Below are 20,602 nucleotides of genomic sequence, written 5' to 3' on the forward strand. Positions count from 1 at the left end.
ATGACATTTTTAGACCAAACATGTGTTCGATTGATTTGCCTTCTCCAGAGATCACTTTTGAATGCATGCCAGCGATAAGCAGGGGGGGCAGGCTCTCGCTGAAGGCCAGGCGGGTCAGCCGTGCTTCCGCTGGTATTTCCTGCGCTGCAGAGTCCCGTACCTAACTGTACAAATAGCTCCACATGGCATCCTGAGAGCGTGCCAGGGAATTTTATGATCACACGCCAAGTATGGTTGTCAGGTTCCACTCCACTGCTGTGTGTGTATGTGTGTGTTCATATGTGTGTGTGGCTGAAGCTAACTTCAGACTGAGTAATTACCATAATCCAAACAGGGCCTTTACCATCTTATTTGCATTCAGCCAGCAGTGCTGTTTTTATCAGCACCACTACTGAATTGTTGCAAAGTTTTAATTATCTTGACAACTCTCCTTTTTTTTTTTCATTCCTTTTTTTTTTCTTTCCCCTCTTGGGTTGTGTTTGGATTTCAGCAGTCATCCCCCTATGGCAGCAATCACATTTCTGCAATGGGAAGTTTTCTCACTTTTTCTTCTAGTAGTTATAAGCAGCCACAAAGGCTGCTTAGAATGGGGCAGAAATGGAGGGAAGTTGTATTTATTAGTTAATGCCTAATATTTTTTTCAGCAAAAGTCACTCCAGATGCCTCTTTTTGAATTGTGCTTGAAGCCCTGGCATAACTTTACACATGTGTAAGCTTGCAGAATTGAAAGAAAACCATTTCCTATGCAGACAGATACCCCCTTGCATAAATGTTTGCCAAAACAGGGCTTTAGTTGTCATGTTTTCAATATTTCCATAATCTTTTGATTTAGGATTAGTATAAAGTGTATCATGTCACTTATATTTGCTCTCTCTCAAACACCCTGCATTTTCAGTATTTGAATGCTGTTAGACAAATTCAACCTTGAAATAAGACACCGTCTCCTAGCAGTAAGGGTAATTAAACATTGGAAGAGCTTACCCAGGGAGGAGGTGGACTCACCATAGCTTGGAGTCTTTAAAATGAGATTAGACATCTTTCTGAAAGACATTGTTTAATCTAGTTTCTTGGGAAAGATTCTAGTGCATATATACAGGGGGACAGACAAGATGATTACCAAAGTCCCTTTTGACTTCTCAGCCTGTTGATCTAGAAATCTGAGTTCAGATATGGTTTGGTTCACGTTTAAAGATCAATTATAACATCTACATAACAAAAATCAGGTTTTGGGAATATTAAGACTAAATAGGTTTCAAAACTTTGTTGTCCACTCCAGACAATGATGTTCTGCCTGCTGGGTTCTGCACTACATTTTGTTTTCCTTTTATAAGTAGTTACATATTACAAAGGTTAATGCAGAATAAAATAATCCAGTATGAGATTGCTAGGGAAGAATAGAAGGCTTTAAAGCCTAAAGATTCACAAGAAGAACAAATGCAAAAATGATTTCTAGCCTGTTGGCATCTCAGGTACAATAGATGTTTTAAAAATAAGCCAAATTAATGTCTTTTTCTAACCACAGAATATTATAACTGTATTTAGCATCTCACCACTTATGAAGTTTTTGCATTAGATTACATATAATTGCCATCAAACAGTGTGGCAGTATTCTGTTCATCTGCAAGATAAACAAACTCTGTTTAACAGTCCTTAGGCATTTCTTTTGCTGCAGTTTGGCCTTATGAACACCTTATCCTTGTTTTCCCTTTAAAAGGAAAAAAATTAAAGGTAAAAACCATTAGGGATTTCTCTTTAAATCCAGCAATCTATGCATACTACTAAGAATCAATGCTCTGTAAGCTGTCTGGTGTTCTGCAATAAATTCTAGCTTTTATAGACTTTTTCTGGGCCAGGTAGCTGTTAATGCCATAGAAATTGATTATTTGTGGTGTTCTTATCACTGCTTAAAATATCTAATTGCTTTTTCTCCACAGATTTGGATTTGGCTTGCTTGATGCTGGACGATTAATGAAGGAAGCCCTAACTGGACAAATGTTGGTCCCCTGAGACAATGTGTTGTTGATAACAGGTCTGATTTGAGCAAGTCTAGTCAAATTCAATTTTAATAGTATTTAAAGGCACACATAGGACACATATAGCTGAGCTTTCAGCTGGTTTGTCTGATTTTTACATCTGTTGTGTTACCAAAGCTTATTCCCATTAAGTATTAAACTTTGCAAGGCAGTAAAGACACATACCTGTCAGCTGCAGAAACACAAATTTTGCCTCAGTATAGCAGGTTTTGTTCAAAATTTGCCTTTATTCTTTCACACTTATGCAGATTGGAATATGTAATGCACCACTGCATGACTGTTCCTGTGGAGGAATTATTGCACTCTGATTATTTTGAACCCTAAAAATTATTGATTGAGGTAAAGAAGAGACAAGAAGGTATTGCAATCAGTTCTCAATCTAGTGAGGGCAACCTTTTTAAAGGCAGCTAATCCTTAGCCTAAAATCGGTATGCAGTTGCTACCGCTGCTACAGGACTTTTCACATCAGTGTGCCATGTGAAATTAAGTACAAAATGTTTTCCACTGCACTACCAAATCAAGATAACCACCAAACATCAAGGCACTATCTTATTAGATTGCTGCGTTGAGTGTGAAATTCAGCTCACAGCTCAGTCACTGTTCCAGCTGAGGAGGAAAAGGTCTCACATGCCACCAGAATACTGGACTTCAGGGTGTCTCCCTTCTCATGAAGTTGAAGCAATGACATCTAAAGTCAGTAGGGTCTAGAGTACTTTCCTCCTTCCAGGACTTCCTGTTTTCTAGAGAGAGGTAAACCAAGGGAAGTGGAACTTGCATCTGTGCACTGTGCACCCCTTGTAACCAGTCTCGCTTTCTTTGTCCCCGAAGAGGGTCATCGAAAGAAACCCTAATGGCCAGCTCCCTGCAGGTCTAGGTATGGCACTGCACATTGTTTTAAGCACCATTTTGCAGAAGTGACTGTGTTTTCTTCTGTGGTGTTTGTTGTCTTTTGTATTCTCCGGAGGGAAAGGCAGAAATTTCAGAGGGGGAAGAAAAATGGATGGACATGGAAAGTATTGAACACAAGGTTCATGCTCCAGCTCCAGCACTTATCTGTAATCATAGTCCTTTTCAGCAAAGTGGCCCCTAGCCAGTTTGAGACCTGGGGTCCTCTCCTCTGGCTGATGCTAACAATATTTGATTCAAATAAATCAATAACCCTGTTCGTGTCTTTTGCAGCATTATCATAGTCACAGCAGTGATGCCGTAAACTAATGTTTTACCTAACAGCCTAATAACGGTTTAGGCAGTGTTTCATGTATGAGGATACCCCAGGTCTGTCTCCTGACAGAAGAGTCAGGCTTGTCACTGTCACCTTGAAGAGACCACCTTAGACACAATGCTCTGAATCAGGGTGTTCCCCCTCTGTGAAGGCATGCCATACTTTTGGAAACAATTTAAGATTTATTCATCAGGAAAAAATGAGAAACATAAGATAATTTTTTTTTCATGTTGTGCAGGTACAGAGCAGTTACCTACTATGAGCTCATCCCACAAGCTGTGGCGTGGTTTTGTTTATCCATTCCAGCCAGATTAATATTAAGATAGACTGGGTGCAAACAGCTGGTTTTGTGCACCTATGTGTCAGTGACTTCTGCATGCTTTTCAATCATTTCTATAGAAAAGACAGCAATGCACTAGAAATGTGTAGTCTTGTGAGGTGGTTGCCTCCCAAAGATGTTTCGCTGTTCAATCCTGCAGTAATTCTCCAGCATAGCAATGGCTGAGAGTTACACCCCTGAGGGACAGGAGTACTCTCCCTTTTCTCTGGATCAATGTTATATGTAAAAGGCACAGCAAGGAAGGCTGTTTCTCAATATTGTACCTACTTGAGGCTCCTGAAGGTGTGATTAATTAGGAGTGATTAATTAAACCATGAGTCATGACCTCCTTTTATTCCTGTCACATTACTTATGAACAAGAGGGCCGTCAGTGTAGTTAAATAGTATAAGACAGTAAATTTAGAGGAAATAAAAAGAAATCAGTTGTGCTGCATGTGGTCAACCTATGGGATTTTCTGCTACAGGTGACCATCTGATAAATAGGGTTCCTTGACTGAAAAGAATAGTTGTTAATACTATTACCATAACAGGTGGAACCATCGCTGTATTTCTGGGACTTCTGGGTGTACTGGGAGGGCAGAAGTGAGTCCTGCTTGACTAATAAAGTAAGAGCAAATGCTCCATGTGCTGGGAAGTCAGGCAGGAATGCTCCATGGACAGCAGCACTGCACTATTAGCTTGATCTATGACTTGCCATTTCATGGTTTGCTTGGTTGTTTATTTGTCTGTCTTTTTAATTCCTCTGGAAAATACTGTACTGGCTCTCTCTGTTGACTGAATGACCAGGCTTGGGCAGAAGACGTAGCATTCTTCTTCTCTGACCTTTATATCAAAATTGATTAACAATAATTCTTTTGCAGAAAAGGATTGACAATAAGATGTGGATGTTCATCTTTAATGAACTCTAGTCATCAAGTGGAAACCCGCTAAATTTGAAGATGCAATTGAGCACCTTCTCAGCAATAGCCGAATACTTACTCCTCAAAATGGTAAAGTAATGCTCTATTCATAGATAATATGAAGAACTACCTGTTGTTCTAGTTGGATTTTTTGTGTCTTTCATATAATTACTTGGGACCTGTCTCATTAGTGGCAAAAGCAGGAATTGCTGGCTAGTATTTATGCAGTTAGAAATTGTATAAATAAGATTTAGAGGCTGTGTAATCCTGTAAAATATTCAGAATTTTGTTTATGTATTTTAATCTATAACAAGTCCACTCATAACCTAATTGGTTTTTTTGTTATCATGTTTGGCATTTTAGAGAAGAGTTCACTGGAAGGTGTCTGTTTTATATTATTGTCACTTTCTAATACAAGACTCTTATTTAAAAGACTCTTTGTTTTCAATTATGAAAATACTTTCCTGATCTCATTAAGCCAAAAAAAGATGAAGTGCTATTTTTCCTTTTTATTTGTGACAATACAAATTAAACACACCTATGGCAAAGCAATTACTGTGTTTATTCTTTTTATACAGAGCAAGCCTGTTAACTGTGGATGTGAAGAGATGAAGCAAGCAAAACAAGAAAACGTGTGAAGAGCTTTGCTGCCATATCATCACTGTATCAGATAGTTTTAGGATCGATGAGTGAATAGGTATGTAAGAGAGACTGTTATTCTACAGAGAAGGGTTATTTCAAAGAAGCAAAGGGGGAAAAAATTAAAAGGCACATCAGTACATTGTCACTATATTAGAGAAAGAACTTCATTTGTCTTCTTTTAATTTTGGGTCTTTACAGTGGAACAGTACTACAGAGAAATCTAGATAACAATGTCTTTGATCTTATCGAGTGTTGGCACAGTTTTGTTGTTTTCTTGTTGGAGTTACTCATGTAAGAGAAACCACCCTGCTGTATAAGTTAAAAGCTCAAATTCTGTCCTTCATTTTTTGCACTTTACATTATAAGACACTTTGTTTACTGTAGAGGTAATAGATATCGTCACCTTTGTTTAACCATAAAGCATTGATTTTCAAATTACTTGAAGTTTTAATTATTATTATTATTATAACTTGATACTGCTACAATGACATTTCACATGCAGAAGTTATATCAGTGTAAATCACTTGGGGCAACAGGCAGAAATTAAAAGTTTTTTCTCTGAATATTCATAGTACACTGGAAATTGGTAGGTCAGGACTTCTCACAGATAAGACCATCCATTGCTGTGTTTCCCTCCGTGGACATACATGCTACATTCCCTTCCTCCCTTATATACCAGAGCAACAAAAACATGAGAATCCCTCACTAGCAGGGATTCAGTGGTCTTCTTTGCCAGGCACTAGTTTTGGTGGTTTTGGTGCTATACAAGACTGCTACCTTGCAGAAGGTATGGGGGATGTCTGGATTGCCAGCATCAAGTGCTTACTTTAAATGCCAGAGGTGGAGGAGTTCTGCAAAGAGCTGAAAAAATACAGGTAGATTAATTTGCACTTCACAGGAGTTTCTGTTAGAATAGAGACAGAAAGGGACTGAGTGAGGCAGGAAGAGAAGCAAACAGAGGCAAAGTAATGGCAAAAATTAAACATTAAATATTTCCTTTAACTGCAGTCAGAGATGGGGATTATATTTCACCAAACAACCAAATCCTCCACCATAGGTCAGGACTAAGGCTTACTCCATTTTTTTATTTCAATACTTTCAATAGAAGGGACTCAGTCAGTTATTCTCTGTGTGCTAAATAGTGTACTAGCAACACTAAGAGACCAAGCAGATGGTTTTTGTTGTATTGTCTGAGTGGTGTAATATTTTACTGTAAATATAAATAGGATACTCACCTTATTCAAGTTCCCAATGTACTTTTCTATAAACCAAGTAATTTTGACAGAAAAATGTTGACCAACCCTAGCCTAACAGCATTCACATAATGAGCTGAATACTGTCACAAATCCCATCCATAAAAAAAGTCAGTGGTATTACATTTACTTTTGCAATTTGAAGGATGAAGACAGAAATACAAGAGATGGAGTAATAAAAGCCATGTAGTCCCTGCTCTTCAAGGATCTCATTCAGGATCTATTAAGGTAATATACATACTTTTTTTGATTTTAATAAGCTTTACATAAGTCAAAAATCATTGAAAATTAATAAAAGGAAAAAGAATCACTCTGTTCATATTTGTTGGATTATATCCACAATAAACTTGTAAAAAATGAAAACAGTAGAAAACATTAAAACAGATCCAAATACTAAATTTATTCTAGACTTCAAGATTACCTCATTTTCTGCTTCAACAGAAGTGTGTGATATCATGAACATCAGACTTTTCCAAAGCCTTTATTGAAAACATTTCTATTCCCATCATGGAATACCGGATCTTGCTTTCTTCTTGCAGCTCTTCCTTCTAGAGACATGAATCTTTGGACAAGCAGTTACGAATATCAGAGGGTACTCTGGAGTGTACCACCACCTGGGACACCAAAGGATTACAGATTGCTCTCATGGGAACTGCTGGGTGAGGGGTGATGATGGGTCAGAAAAGCATCCAGCTAAAGCAGAGTGCCCACGAGTGCCCCAGGGATCAGAAGCAAGACCAAACATCACTCTTCCAAACACAGATTTCTGAGCTAACCTGTATTTTCAGATAGAACAGATAGATGTTATTCTTACAGTGGATTTTTATCTGAAAATAAAATAAAGCAAGCAGAAGAGCTATAGGATTAGATCCTCATTCTGCATTTCACCAAAGGAGAACTGAGGAAAAGACAGATGGAGTGATTTTCCGGGGCGAGTTGAGCCCTAGGTCGAATTGGATCTCCTGTGTTGTTCAGAGGTTGCCCTTTCCTGACTGTGATGTGGAAGAAACACAGCCATTAGCAGGCACCTGCAAAAATGCTCCACCTGTTTTTGCTCAAAGTGACAAAGCCCAGAGGACGATGTCTGTGTTCCCTGCCGGTCTGTAGGGAGCATGATGTAGCTGATGCAATTCCTGGCTCCAGCACACCTGCAAGGTCTCATTGATCTGCTGTTCAGTGCTCTGAAAACTCAGAAATCTATTATCAGTGTGAGCATGTGCTTATTGATCAGATTACCTGCTTCTGCTCCCTGTGTGCACCTAATAGTACTGGAGTATGCACACACACACACAGAGGTAAATATTCACACACGTGTGCATGGATACAGGCACACACACCTGGGTTAGGGGCATGTGTGTATGATAAAGGCTTTACTTTTTTTTTTCTTAGCTTTACAAAACTGCACATAAATAAAAAGAATGGACCTTCCCTGTGAAACGTGAGCGCAGAAACACTCACAAGTGGCCAAGAGCTGCTAAATAATTAATCAATAGAGCAGTGTGGCAGTTTGAAATGTAAATGTGATGGATGAAGGTGTGATGCTTGTCATCAAGCAGAAAATGATGTGACTGGAATGGATAACCCACAGTACCTGCTAACTGGCAAAAGCTTGGACACAAAGATAAAGTAAAGCCATCAGAAAGCAGACCTGGCAACCCCTAATTCTTGCCTTTGACCCACAATTCACTTTCATGTCTCTGTCCCAGAAGAGATGTTTAAAAAAATGATGAAGAGAGATCTTGGGGTGGGAAAGGGGTGAGAAAAAAACCATCTGAAGAAATGCTACCTGACAAGGCTGCAGGCTACGTTCTTGAGAACACCTTTCTTTTCTTTATGTTCTCCTTCTCCTGTTAAATAAAAATGCGGCTCCTTTTTTCCCTTTCCTTTCTTCCAAAACTCTCCCGAGCCATTCCTGCAAGTGGTTCTGTGACTCGGGAGCTGACAACAGCCGCATGCAAAGGAACAAAGAATAAGAGTGACAATTCAGAGTGCACGCAGGTGAGAAAGACACCTTTTACTTATCAAACTAGGCTGCAAAAAATGCTCTTTTTACTCAGCGAGCTAGAAATAGCGGTGATCTAACAAGGCACTGATCCAAATTCTTTATTTATGCTGAGATGTAATGCTAACAGGATTTTTAGGTTGACTAGTAGTCTGTGGCCCCTCTGTTCAAGTAAGGAAGAATTCCTCTGATTTGGAAAGAGGAAAATCCATATAATTACCGTATATTATGTGACAGGAAAATGTATGCTGTGATGGCAAAGGGTGACAGAAAATGTCCATCAAAGAAATTTGTTTTCAGCTACTTCCTATGCCAGTCATTGCATTCTCTCTGCGGGGAAACACAACATGATAGAACTCAGTTCTCAAAATTCAAGAGAAATTAACTTTTGTAAAAAAAGGGATTTTTTTGATCCTTTTTTTCCCCCCATAAAATTGTAAGTCTGCAAGTAGGATTTAAAAGTTTGATGCTTCCTTCTCCCTGGAAAAGAGAAACCTATTTCTTAGTAAGTACCATTTAGCAGGTTGGGGTTTTTTTTCCTCTTTTGTTATCAAAAGCCCACTCTTTACAGAAAGTGAAAAATACCACAGTTAAACATTAGATTTTCAAAGTCCCCAAAATATACATTAGCAGATAACACCCACTTAAAGTGAAAGCTAAATATAGATACATAATAGTGCTTTAGCACATAAAATACATGTTCTGCCATTTCTTAGACATTAAATATACATACAAGTATTCTCTTAAAATCTTTTTGTGTTTTTTAAGACCTCTACACATGAAACAGCCTGCAGAAGCAGCAGATCTCCAGGTGAACTGGCAGTATTTCCATATTTTCTCAAATGATTTTTTTTACCTGTTTTTTGTTGGGATCAGGTTTTTAATCTTTTTGGTACCTTTATAAGAGAGTCATCAAGAAAACACATATGTATTTCTACACAAAAAAATAGATGCCAAAATTAATTTTAGAAGTTGATAATTAGAGCTACATTAAAGTAATTGGCCCAGCTCCATAGTAAAAAACTTACATTTTGTCTGGGACAGATTGCTGATGTAAATCCATTGAAGGGAAATCTTTCCTGTAACTTGGCTACCTGGATAAGCTTTGAGCAGAGTGCCAATTATCTATGTATAGAGGGAATCACCATGTTCCAAAGAAATATTTCCCATTTAGAATGACAAAACTGTGTTCTGATTGGTAATTCAGCTTGAATTTCATTTCTGGAGCATTTTAAGTCATGTTTTCAAATTTGTCCTTTTGGGGTTTTCATCTAGCTCATGCCAGAGCCACTTAGCTGTATATCTTTACCTACATGGCGGGCACATTCATATTAATTTTTAGTGGTTTTGCACAGCTTCACAAATGCACTATCATCATAAGCAGGAATCAGACCTGAGAATTTGGAACAATATGGATACACTAGTCTGTGGGACAGAGGAATGATCCCACACTTTACATCTGTTATGTTTTTAACAGGATATGTTCATAGATTTTGTAGTGTTAAAAAGGAATTTGGTTTAATGGTTCACAAAGATTGATGCTGAGTATAAGCAATTGCTGTATCGCAGTAATGTAGTGATATTTATCACTAGTAGGACTTCTATTCCCTCATAAACTTCTGTAGAAGTGGAAAAGAGACATTTTAGCACTCTGTTGCCGCTAAACTCACAGGAGTCCATTTCCGCACCTCTAGTCTGTCTCAGCTACAGAGGGTCTTGCAACAGAGAAGTGACAGATTGGGCTGTAAATGTGCATCAGTCGTCCCCAGCCTCTGGGAAGGAGAGGCACCTACTCAGGCTAGAGAGTGCTGTGATGCACCCTGTCCTTGTGCCCAGTCTGGAGGACCAGCTCACTACTGTAGAGGTGCCTACCAGCCTAGCAATAGGAGCAGTGGTTCACTGTGTTAGGGACTGTACAGATACACCAGCAATTAGCCACTAGCTTCAAATATCATAGAAATAGAGGCACCAGCAGGTGCTCCACTTTCATCCCCCTTTAAGTTTGCTAGGTACACAGAGGAAAAGGACGTAAAAATTAACCTGACAAAGGCAGAGCTAAAAAACAGAGCTGTGCCTTAGACTCCAATGGTGGCCACTGGCAGCTGCCTTCTGAAGAGGAGAAGCTGGTAACCTCATAGCAGAGTGTCCCAGATCACTGTTTCAGCCTCCAGCAATTTGAAGCTTGGACTCTTCCCAAGCTAGGAAATTTTGCCTACCTTGCTGTAGTAATGATTGGTTAAACACAGAGCGATGACTCGCCCATACCAGCAGACTTTGTTTCACCCCAAGTGTTATGCCAAACTAGTTGTATATCATCATGAAGAATAGCTGCATTTCCCCAGAGCTGATTTCCTATGGCACATTTTACTTAGATACTTTCTCAACACCCTCGCAAATATGTCATAGATCTAAAGCACAATCTCCTTTTCAAAATGAATGGGTCTGATTACTGGCATATTCATTTTGTAAAAGGTACAAAAGGATACAAATGTGCCTTTCCATCTCCTATAATGTCAAAGTAAGACCTCTTGCCCTTTTATTTCAATCCCCGCAATTTGAAAATAAAAAAAATGACTTGATTATATGTTTTTTACCATTAAGTGTATAATTGCTTTTGTGTTTTGACATTTAATTCCTCTTACCAAAATACATGGTAGGAATTAGAAGTCAAATCTTTTATGTATTTGATGTACAGAACCTTCCATGTATTTCAGTAAGAGAGATAGAACAGTGAAACCTTACGGCAGGTACAGTCAAGCCATCTGAAAATAAGTCACTTTTTATACTGGAAATCTGACTGCGGCCCCAGTTCTGCCCTCCCTTATCTAGGTCAGCAGCTTTTGAAATCACTGGAAGGTCTGAATGAGTCAAAACCAAGCAAAACCTACAGGACTTGACCTTTAAAATAGAGCTGGGATTATACCGTGCCCTGTCGGGCAGATTTTGAGATTAGAGTCCAGTCTGAAAATTAGTTTTGAAAGCCATAAGACAGGAGTTGGCCAGGAACTCGAGTGTATTGACTTGGTATGGGATGGCAGTAGTGAGAAACATAGGTCCCAGTAGGGTGGACCAGGAGCAGCCAGGGCAGCAGTGGGGGGGGATCTCAGCTGGCCCAAGGCCAGCAGGAGGACTCTGATGTTGAGAGAGAAAGTGAACTCTGGGCTGGTGAAAAGGTGTAGCTACACACAATACATTGCTTGTGGGTGTTTCACGTGGGTTTTATCCTCCCTTTTTCTCAACTTTCCCCATAAAGTTTTTCCCACTTCATGTGCTGTCCTTCCCTCTACTGCATTCTTCCCTCTCTTTCTCACAGTTTTCATATTTCTGCTTTCCTTCTGTTCTTCTATCTCCCTTTCACTACTTGTGCCCTTTACTTGAATTCTCTCACTCCTTTCTTCCCTACACTCCATGCCAAATTCTCCATCTTTGCCTTAATTTCTGCTCATACTCATTCAGAACCTACAGGTTGAGATTTCTTCTAACTGTATTTCCTTCCACTGGTCACTCCACTGTGATTTATCCCCATTTACTCAAGTCCCAAAGTGACTTGACCCTACAGCCATAGCTGGGATTAGTGCCCTGAGATTCAGATTTATGGAGTCTAGTGCTGTCTGAAAAAGTTTTCTGCAATCTGGGAAGCTGACTCTGTCTGGGTCATCAGATGAATTGAAGGACCTTTCCCTCTTCATCTGGGGAATGGGACTGGATGAGCCAGGAATGTTTATGGTAGGCAGTAATGGCAAACGAGCTCAACAATGCTCTTCCCAGTGTTGGTATTCTCACTCACAAATTCTGTCATGCCTTCATGATGTTCTAACAAAAACTGCTTTGATAGGAGAATATGATCTTGCAGTAAGATTTGTGCTTTCTCCTTTTCCCAAAGCCAGGGACACAGTTTTCTTTCTTTCATCTCAGGAAAGATGCCATCAACAAAGGTAAAGGACAATACGTGAGGTATACAGGAAGAGAAGTAAAAGGAGAAGGAAATAGTTGCATCAGGAAGAAGCAAGTCAGAGAGAGAGGGAGAGGAGGGGGGAGAGAGAGAGAGAGAGAGGGAGCTGAGAGTATCTCCCCACAACAGTTCTAAGTGTCACCATATCTCATGGAGACACACTTAGCTCATAATGAAAGCAACTTGCATTGCATGGGTGCCAACCACACGAATGCTGGAAGTTGCCTCCCTTTGGCCCTCATGTGCTTGCGCTTTGCAGGGGTAATGAGAGAGCTTGGGGCTGTTCCAGCCCAGCCACGGCTTTCAGGGGCCTCCTTTCCATGCACCCTACTGCTGACAGGACTGTGAGCGTGAAGCGCTTTTCAGATGTGTGTTAAAGGTGCATTTAGACATATACATGTATACATGCACATGCACTTGCACATTTTTTCTCATCATTGTTTGCACAGGCAAAAATTTCAATTTAAAAATTTAGAAGGGAATGGAAAGCCCACAACAAGTAAATCACATAACTGGCCCAAGTCCGTACATTCAGGAAGGCAGAAGATTTACAGCAAAGAGCAGACTTACTACAAAGAAATGGATCTCATGACATTTTTGTTAAATGAGTAACTGCAAGTAATAAAAGTCATTGATTTATACCTGTATCATCCAGACTTTGAAGAAGTCTCTTGATTAAAATTTAAGATCAGACATTCTCAATATCTTGTCTTTGTTCATGTGAGTAGCTATTTTACCCACAATTGGGTGTCATTTGAAAATTCTGTATCTTTGAAAATTTGTATTTTTTCAAGTGACCTGCTTCTCAGTAGCCATCAACTCAAGGAGATGCTTCAAAGTTAACAACTTTTTTTCTTTTATGATCATGCAATTCTGAAATTGGGAGGTGCAAGACAGGTGCAAATTACTACTTTCTTGCAGCTCTTACAGGGTGACCAAAGTCTTCAATAGGTCACCTTGGATGCTACAGTATTTCAGAACACACTTGCATACAAACAAGAATATTAACTCATGCTACTCATAAGGGATTCTCTGTTCACACCAGTCACCAAATGGCTTTGGGGTCATTCACTATGACCTTTTAAGTATTTTTTTTACGGCAATAATGTCAAACAACCACAGAATTTACTGCTGCTTAGCCTGAAAGGGAGCTGTTTCTCAGAATGGGGAACTTGGGGAAGATGTTTTCACTCAGCTGGAAGCTTTATGGGGCAGATTTCATCCCTAGTCCAGAAGTAAATGTCACCTCCCTAGAGATTTTGAAACTCAATGAATGTTCAGGCCAAGAAATCAGGTGATGAACCAGAACTTCAGACTCTCAGAAACCAAACACTTTGTGCTTCAGAGAGATTTGGTTTGGTTTCATTTTTTCTCCATTTTTTTGCCCTTTTTCCTTAATTTTGATGGATGATGTTTTGTTCTGCAGTGAGTTTTAATGCATGTAGCTGTGGAACATTTTCAATTGTCGCAAACAACAACAACAAAAAGCAATATTTCAATATTTCGCAAGAAAAGGCTTCAAAGGTTTCAGATCTTTTTAAAATGTTTCTGCTTTATTTTGACGTGGCATAAAAGTTTTGTATGCAGTCTCACATCCGCTATTGTGACAGCTGTATTTAATGAGTGCAAAATGATCAGAAAAACATCCTTTACGGTGGGTTGCCATTGCCAGCAGATGACAGGAGAGAAGCAGTACTGTAATAACAGAAGCGATGAAGTAGTTCATATTACTACTGATGAGGTATTTCTAGCTCAAACGCCTAGGTATGCCTTTTGAAAATAATGCATTGGTCACATTACCTGATCGTTTCATCAGATTTTGTTTCCGAGCGCGTTTTGAAATAAAATTGTGCATTCCTAGCCTCAGGTCATGAAGTGGTTGGTTGCGACATATTTTTTGGGGATAACACAGTCAGTTTCCATAAGATGAAGAGGGAAAGGTCCTAGTCTTGTCTATAAATACCGGCCTTTCCATCAAACTAATGCTAAGCATGAAATGCAGATCCACAGATATGCTAGAAATGAAACATTGCACAATACGTTTGATTTCTATTTTATATGCATATTTAATATCAGAGTATTTTAGTCCAAATTGGAGAGAGTATAAAAATAAATCTAAATGGATTTGAAAGGCAGGGTATTTCTTTTTTCAAAGCTTCGTCGTTCCTGACTTCCTCTGGTGACTGTTAGCTTATCATGCCTTTGTACAGGAGATCTAAGTATTTCATTCTCTCTTGTGTCTCCATATGGTACCATTTCGCAGATAGTCTTCCTTTGGTCACAAGATGACAGTGAGAATGGATTGTCAAACTGGACCACTATGACAATTTACTCCGGGGGACAAAATCCTGTGGGTGTTTAGAAGCTTTACTGTAAGTTATATTTGATTAACTTATCCTACTACTGACAAATAATTAGGTCAGCAATTAATTTCAAAATGCAAATGTGCTACAGGCCTTCATATTTTAAGAAACTCCCTTTGTCTTTAATTTCTACTTGTGTTAAACTCGTAATGGATTTAGCTGAGTGAAGAAACAAAATTATGTTTTCTAATGCTTTATTCACTTGGTTGACTTGGACTTTTTCAGCAAATATTGACAGTAAATGTTTGTTTATAAATGATCATGTGGGATGGAATCTAATGGAGTAAGAAAACAGAAGAGAAATGATGAACCACTCATTTTAAAAAAATATATATATATTCACATTTCTGCTGCAAAATATTTATCTACCTTATGAAATAGGAACAGAAAGAAAAACCAGAAGGTCAGGAGGAGATCGTTGTGGAAAAGTCAGTAGTACCTGCTTAAGCAGTCTAAGAAAGCAGGGTATATCATAAAAAGCCCATACTTAGTATTGCTACAAGTGTGGCTCAAAGAAACCTATCTACCAGCCTATCTCAGGGACTTTATTATTAAACAAACACAGATTAAAGGCTCAACCCTTCCCAAGAGAAGCTCAAGGGAGTTTTCTGTTGACTTTAAGGGAGTGAGGCACCTAAGTCTACATTTGCTGTGATTAAAATCATGCAATTTTTTAGAAAATATTCAAAAATATGCAGCTATAAACAAAACCAACCAACTATCCTGATGCAAAATCTGAATGAATTTACATGGGTGGCAGAATTATATTAGAATTTCCTATGAGTTATTTTGCTCAATTGTTTCAAGTCAAGAAGAACAATCATGCAAAAATTAGATGAGGGTTTTTACAAAATTTTTACTGACCTGAAGGTGAAAAAAACCAACTTCTTTTTAATGCTTAACAATGCAAGCCACTTTAGAAGAAATAATGGTTTCAAAAAGTCAAGTTTTGGTTTTTCTGGGGTTTTTTTGGTTAAAAATGGTATTTTACATCACATTCACTTAAATTAGTAATGCAAATAATTTCATGAGAAAAAACAGAAAAAAAATAAAACTAAACATTGCATTTTTAGAGGATTTTCATTTTGGAAGGAAAACAGGGAGAGAAAGAGGAGAATTTCATGAGGTCAAATGTGTCACATGTACATAAAAAAAGCTTGGTTTCCATTCTCCTCTGAAGGATAACATCCAGGACCCTCTTTCTCTCTTAAGCAGCTCCTGAAGGACTTTGAAGGTTCCACTAGGTAGGAGCAGGCAACACAAGACTGAAGCTTGATTTTGAATGAGGGAGAATCTCTCTCTCTCTCTCTCTCTCCCCCTAGAGCTGTGGGAAAGAAAATCAGAATTATATTGGGGTAGGAGAGGGCTGAGCTGTTGGGAGCTGAGCAGACAGACGATTTCTTGTAAGATAAAGCAGTGATCATGCTGCTCAGCTGTACACTGGCAGGGACCCCCATTGAAGAACCACTTTTCAAAAAAGATACAGCTGCCTTCAAAAGTGTCCAAAGGAGAGGAATGGGAATGATCAGAAATTTGGGAAATGTCACCTGCAAGGAAATCTGAACGGGGGTGATTTCATCTGGAAAAGAAAATGAGTGGACATAAAAACCAAAGGCTTCAAATGTTAAAAGCCTTCTGGGAAGAGGCAGGGAAGAGTTTGTATTTCAAGACTACAGCCAGATGACAGAAAGTGACAGTATTACATTGAAACAAAGGAGAGTCAGGTCAAATGTTGGCAAAAATTTTCTCACAGTGAAGACATAGAAGCTGTGAAAATGATTGTTTATGGAGAGTCTGGAGTCCCCTGCACTGAAGACCTCTGAGAACAGGCTGCACAAACTACTTTCCGAAGTAATGTGAATATAGTTTTTAGCTGAAAGCAATTCCTTAGCAGTTATTACACTGATATTTTTAAGTGATTTTAAGAAGTTGATGGAACTTTTGCTTTTGTGATAGTATAAAATAAACTTTTAAATTAATCTAGGGCAAGAAACATACTATGAATTCCCAGCACAGCTGCCATTATGAGTGAGAGCAATTGCAAATAGGACTTATTTGCTGAAGCAGGACAGATAGAATGGTTTGCATGACCAAAGGTGAGCTCAATAAAATAACAAAACAAAACAAAACAAAACAAAAAAGCTTTCAGTGATGAATAAACTGGCTTAAATACTGTGAAATAAAGCAAGTCAGTATGACATAACTTTATCATTATATTTCAAGTATATTCAACAGCTTTTAGAAGCAGAGTCACTACAACTGTGACCAAACAGAGAAGTACAAGGCAAGGGAATCTCAAGCTCTGTTCCAATATTAATAACAATTTGATATAATAGCAATTTGGCAAAAATGCACAGTATACAACTTGTATAATACAAGTATGAGTGAGAATATTATTTCTTTCAGGTAGTATCTGTATATTTGACAAAAAAAATATCGTAGAACCACAGAGTCACAGAATATGCTGAGTTGGAAGAGACCCACAATGATCACTGAGTCCAGCTCCTGTCCCTGCATAGCACAATCCCTAAGAGTCACACCTATATAACATTCACTTCACTCTTAAATTTTAAAAAAGCAAACAAATGTCTCATGTTATTTAAAACATAAATCTTTCAAATCAGAATGACCTCTGGAGTCACCCTCATAAGTGTTAAAGTATGTAACAAGGTAAAAAGAATTTTGAAATATTGTCACACTCTAAAATTAGGATATTTCACATTATTTTATTAACACATTTATATCTGTTTACATTGAAGCATCATACTAAATATCCTAACCTTTCACAAAAGCCTTCTGCTGGCTTCCCTTCCCTTGGCTGCTCGTGTGCTAGTGTTTTCTCTTTGTCTCAAACAGGGAGCCGCACATCCCACCTCGCACGGTCTGTCTTTCTCTCTTTCTGTCATCCTTGAGAAAGAAGGGATTTTCCCTATCCTGTAAAATGGTGTCTGAGGATTGCCTTGTGGGGATCAGAGGGGCATTTCCCTTGGGATTGCCAGGCAATGGCTGAGGCCCGATGAGTATTTGTTTCTCCTGTCATCCATTCTGAGGGGCATAATCCCAAGGAAATCAGTGGGGAGTTTTAATATGGACTTTGAAGACCAGATATGCCTAAGAACATAAAAGTGATTAAGAAATTATTCTACTGACGCTTTCCCAACAATCTGGGGCTGGCTTTTTTTTGAAAAATAAACCAAAATAAAAATGTCTTCCTCTGTTTTGCATGAATATCAGATGACAAATCTTAGCCTATACGAAAGCCTATAGCCTAAACCACATTTGGCATACAACTGCAAACACAGTTTCCAACTTCAGGTAAACTTACTATGCTAAATCCTCCCAGTGGTGTCATTTGGATCCCAAGCATAGTTTTGAAGTTGGCCTGATTCTTTTCTTTTGTATTTCAACTCCAGTAAGGCTTGTTCATGTATATGAAAATAGTGGTACAACTGTCTTTTTTAAATAAGTGAAACTCACAAGATTTACCAAAAAATGCAAAGTTTAACTTGAAATTTTTAAAGAAACATCTTATCTAACATTCTGCTTAGATAAAGTTTTCCCTTTGTAATATAGGATACATAGTACGGCACTGTAAAAGGCCTTTATTTTTTAAAACAAAGTAGAGTCGTACTCTAGACTCCCTGGTGTCATCTCAAAGCATGTGTCCCCTCTGCACCCTGCAGCTGCCCCTCAATCTGTCTTTGAGTGTCTCCCATCTGCTTGGGCCCCGGACATTTGGCATCCCTTTGTTTCAGGGGCCAAATCTTCAAACCAAGGAAGCAGATACAGACTCCAAAGGACCCACTGCCTTTCAGAACATGCTCTCAGCAGAGTGAGGAGTTTATTACTCTTGAAAAGCCTCTTCAGCACTCCAAAATCCCCACTTCAAGTGTCATAACCACTTGCTGGCATCAACATCCTGTAACAGCTACCACAGAAGATGTTGAAGAGTAACAGAAAGAAGAAAGATACCTTAAGCCAGATGGCACACTTTAATTTTTTGAGGAATAGTACAACCATACACAAGAGCCAACCAGCAAAGGAAAAAGCAGGGAAACAGAGCGGGATTCATTACCTGGAAATCACACACTGGTCTGGGAAAGGATGTGGGGGGAGCAGCTTCCTTTTCCTCAGAAAACACATATTGCAGCATCTTCATTCACTCTCATAAGAAAAAAATAAGTATGAAACCTTGAGAGTGATTACGTGTGCTGCTCTCTTCCTTACCACCCTAGTCAGCCACCCATGACAACAGAGCCAGTTAGAGAGTCCCAACCGGCAAAAGGATTAAAAAAGAAAAAAGTAAAGTGGAAAAACGCCTCAGGCCCCACACATGTGACTTCACAGCAAAACCTAGAGCCAGCCCTGAGGGGTCTGGTACAGAGAGCGAAGTAATGTGACTGTGATTAGGATGTGTGGAAATTAGAAGCCCTCTTGTTTTAAGAAGGCAGGTTATCTACCAAGCCTGCTCTACACTTCTTTTAACTGTAATGTGGTGAACAAAGGCTGTCTGTAGAAGATGCTGTATTTCTCTGCTCAGCCTATGTCACTTAGAGCTTTTTATGCTAGACTCGTTTTAAAAACTTCAATTTAAACCAACATGAAAGGTCCTTAAACAGTAAATAGCATATTATATCAAAAACAAATAGATTAAAAAGTGAACAACCATAGCCAGTATATCTCTTTCCAGAGGAGTTTCACTTTCCACACTAACTAAAACTCTAAGACTGGCAGATCTGGGCCAGGGGTTTGTAATGGGCCTTTTACTTTTTTTTCCCTCCCTCTCCAGAGATAAATAATCAGTTTTAGAGAACTGATAAAAAGAGACAAGAATGAAAAGTGAGTATGACTCATTTATGAGAAGGATTTTTCATCTGTTTCTTAAATACAGCACCTTTATTTCAGATTGTATTAAAAAAAGAGACGGGAGAGCCAACCAATTTATGTCATGCTGCAGTAGTGAATACATATGAATGTATGGAGCACAGTGTGAGAGAGATAGAAAATTCACCCAAAATTTCCTGACAAGTTAAAAAAAGTTATGTTATCATTCAAGAATCATTTATTTGAACAATAAAAATAAAAAACAAGCCACATGGCTAGAGGCAGCAGAGAATAAAAACACATTGTTTCCAGACAAATCCCCATCAAAGACATATGACTCTGGACTCTGAAGTCAGAACATCTTCATATTTTAAATTTCCACGAGCATTTTCAAGAAAAGCTGGAGTTCTGCTATAGGATTTGCTACACACTTTTCACTACTGATTGATAACCAGAAGCGGCATTAGCAGTATTTTTCCCCCATCATTCCTCTAAAGCTAATGGAGTTGAGGATTCGTTACTTGATCTAATGGCAATAGCTTTCCAATAGACATGCACAGAATCATTGATTAGTTTGTCCTCTTCTTGTTTGCATTGGAACACTGTTCAATTTACACCAATTAAAGAATGCTTGGTTTGTGTATTGAAGAATAATTAAGGGATGGAATTCCCTATAGGCTACTAAAAATGACATCTGACTAGAATGGTGATTACAGCATGAAGACAGCATTAGTATTTAAATAGTTTGACTGCTATATAAAATCATTATACCACCTCACCATGAAAAAGAGCATTAGTTAATTTTGCCTATAACAAAATTGGTTGTATGTATTTGTCTGGTCACTTTAAGTAAATTTGACAAGACTAATCTTAAAGCAAGCAATCCAGGTTTGGTGGAAGGAGCAGACAGAGCACAGTCTAAAGCAATCATCTTGATAGATATGTATATAACCTTCAACCAAAATACAAATACACACAAATGAATAGCAAGAGCTTTGTCAGAGATGCTCAAACCAAATGTAAACATTAAAAACAGATCAGTTGCTAAACCTGAAAATCCAAGCGTAACTGG

General features: G+C 38.6%; 2 long non-coding RNA genes across 7 annotated transcripts in view; one reads left to right on the top strand and one right to left on the bottom strand.

The window, feature by feature from the left end:
- LOC125337122 overlaps window positions 1–6,887 on the bottom strand; it is a 31,139-nt gene extending 24,252 nt beyond the window's left edge. Inside the window, exon 1 of the long non-coding RNA XR_007207979.1 lies at window positions 6,811–6,887. This is a non-coding gene — a long non-coding RNA (uncharacterized LOC125337122). The remainder of the gene's footprint in view (window positions 1–6,810) is intronic.
- Window positions 1–20,602, top strand: part of LOC125337102 — a 177,660-nt gene that overhangs the window by 145,263 nt on the left and 11,795 nt on the right. For 5 of the 6 annotated variants that reach the window (XR_007207961.1, XR_007207959.1, XR_007207967.1 and 2 more), the window contains 5 exons: window positions 1,935–2,029; window positions 4,456–4,584; window positions 5,073–5,191; window positions 6,535–8,387; window positions 14,607–14,715. This is a non-coding gene — a long non-coding RNA (uncharacterized LOC125337102). Of the gene's footprint in view, window positions 1–1,934; window positions 2,030–2,861; window positions 2,908–4,455; window positions 4,585–5,072; window positions 5,192–6,534; window positions 8,388–14,606; window positions 14,716–20,602 lie in introns of all 6 variants that reach the window. The other variant, XR_007207963.1, reaches the window with a different exon arrangement.

Source organism: Corvus hawaiiensis, chromosome 2 (genome assembly GCF_020740725.1).
Source record: "Corvus hawaiiensis isolate bCorHaw1 chromosome 2, bCorHaw1.pri.cur, whole genome shotgun sequence".
NCBI classification, from domain to species: domain Eukaryota; kingdom Metazoa; phylum Chordata; class Aves; order Passeriformes; family Corvidae; genus Corvus; species Corvus hawaiiensis.